This window comes from Centruroides sculpturatus, unplaced genomic scaffold (assembly GCF_000671375.1).
Source record: "Centruroides sculpturatus isolate CEXI.00-Female unplaced genomic scaffold, Cexi_2.0 scaffold486, whole genome shotgun sequence".
NCBI classification, from domain to species: domain Eukaryota; kingdom Metazoa; phylum Arthropoda; class Arachnida; order Scorpiones; family Buthidae; genus Centruroides; species Centruroides sculpturatus.
The window spans coordinates 298,983-301,405 of NW_019384720.1; the positions used below are offsets into that span (position 1 = coordinate 298,983).

The 2,423-nt window shown below is 32.4% G+C and overlaps 1 long non-coding RNA gene across 1 annotated transcript; it reads right to left on the reverse strand.

Moving 5' to 3' along the window:
- Positions 1-812: 812 nt before the first annotated feature.
- Positions 813-1,667, reverse strand: LOC111627998. Its single transcript, XR_002757101.1, has 3 exons — positions 1,569-1,667; positions 1,153-1,476; positions 813-1,065 (listed from the first exon to the last, which is right to left on the reverse strand). It is a non-coding gene; the product is annotated as an uncharacterized LOC111627998 (long non-coding RNA).
- Positions 1,668-2,423: the final 756 nt, after the last annotated feature.

Sequence of the window (2,423 nt, forward strand, 5' to 3'; positions counted from 1 at the left end):
GGTCCTACATAATCACTTAATAAGGGGTTCCTTGTTAAAGTAATCACTGTAGCAAAACACTAGAAGAAGACTGTAGAGAAACTCGATACAAACTCGTATTATGAGAATTTGTGTCGTAGAATTTCTTATTGTATGTTTCAACTTTCATTGTAACGTAATCTATAACGAATAATTCTATATATAATTATGTTTCGTTTGCAGAATGGCGCGTTGGAACAATGGAGAGGATGGTCTAAAAGTCAATTAACCGAGAAATCCTTTTTTTCTCTTTTATATTTTATACAGAATATCTCATAGAAAACGTGGAATATGGGAAAATTTTAGTGTTAGGTAACGTAAGAGAATCAAATTTAGGCAAAATTCAGTTTGAAAAGAAAATAAATTTATCATTTTTCCAAAAGAATTGCGTTTTTATAGTTCTATTGATAGAAGCATCTTGGGAATTGAATTATTATAAAAAGAAAAATAATCGTCGACGTAAGTAAAATGCAAATAAACGAAATTTTATAAATTTTAATCAGATTATTAAAGAATACAATGGCTTTCGAATTTACATTTATACGAAAATAAAATAATAAAATCAATTTTTATGGTAACAGAATATAGATTCGCTGCTATTTCCTTGAATTCATTCACCTTAGAAATACATTTACCATTTTTGCACCATAAATCTTAATGTTGTATAAAAGATAACTTAATTATATTCGTCTTGATTGTGTTTTAAAATAGTAAATTCAATCATATTTATTAAAATTATTTTTAAGAATTTAATTAAGGTAATAAACAATTTATTTTCTAATATTTATTTTCTGACAGAATTCTCTATGTTTATTACTTAACAATAACATTAATAAGTGTTTGATTTATTAATCCCAAGCTGCAGAACATTAAGGTTTTGTGACTGATGGCATTTCGATCCATTACTGACGAGTCCGACCCGCAATGAGGTGGACCAGAATGATTGAAGGATGAGGAACATTACTTGTGATGCCAGATCGAATTCGAATTCCAAACTCTTGCGGTGATTGTAGAATTTACGCCACCAGCAACAGCCGAGGGACGAGCCTGTGCGAAAGAGAAGGAATGGTTGGCTGATTCGTGCTACCAGAACCTACCATTGAATGAATGGATAATGCTCGATCAATGGTGTACCGAAACATTAGTAATTGGTGGTGAGTTGGCGCTTTGTCAACGGGCTGACAGCGTAGAGTTTTTCGGGTTTTCTTGACGTGTCCAACACTAGAACAGAAGCCAGTTTGCCATAAAAGTCTTCCCGAAATTCATTTCCTCTTAGCGGGTCTCTAAAAGAAAATATCCCATCGAGTCTGTCGCCAGATTCCTCATATTGATATAACTTACGTGATTCGAAATGGAGGTTGTCAGCAAAAGTTAAAGATGAAGAAAAAATGCTCATTTTACTAGAAATACTCGACTGGATTCGAATTCGGATTCTTCGTGACGATAGTAGAATTTTTCCTATATAAATTTTGAAGTAAGCAACAATAATTTTAAAATTATTGTATATATTTAATCTGAAGTAAATTTACATTTGAAAATTTAAAAAATACCTAACATAAAATTACGTTACTATTCTCTTCTACGATATAGCCTAATAGTTAGCATTACTTCTGTAATACAAGTTTTATTTAAGCATAATAATAATTTCTTTAATTTCTATTGTTAACAATGCGTTGTTTAAATGTCAGTAATTAAAAATAGAAACGTTTCGAATGATTCGAGTTGTTTCTTTCACACGATTTCAACATGGCTCGAAATTTGATGTTTTTAAACTCTTTCCACCCCGCGGGCACTAAGAGGCCCTCTTTTTAGCAGGGTTGGGCCAGGCCCAACATATCCGAACAGACTACCAAAAATTTTCTGCGAGTTTTCGATTCCGGGTCCCCCAAAGCGATAGGCCACTCGGTCCTCCAACCATTCGTGGCTGGAAACCGAATTACCAAGAATTAAGTTTCTGACTTATTGCAGACAAATTTAAGTAGTTTCTTACATCATATTTTAGCAATAGATCTACAAATCTTGTCACTTATTCGACACTAACTTAAATAAACTTATGATAAAATTCAAGAGTAAAACTCATATTACTAACTGTTTGGCGGTATTTAAATATTTATTCATATTAAGACAGCTTTATTGCTTTAAAGTGCAAGATTGACAACCTTAATGGGAATCGAATTTCATTAACCCAAAACATTTTGAGACGTATTACGAGGGCTGCCAAACGTCAAAGAACGAACTTAAACGCCATATGCAAAGGCTTTTGACTTTATAAAAAATGGCAGTTTTCAGCGCCATCTATCATTTGGTAATGGAAGTAATTGCCATCAATAAAATTTCCTCGATAATTGGCTTTTTTATTTCGTAGTATATTCTAATTACCCTCTGAAACACATTTCCCGCTAATT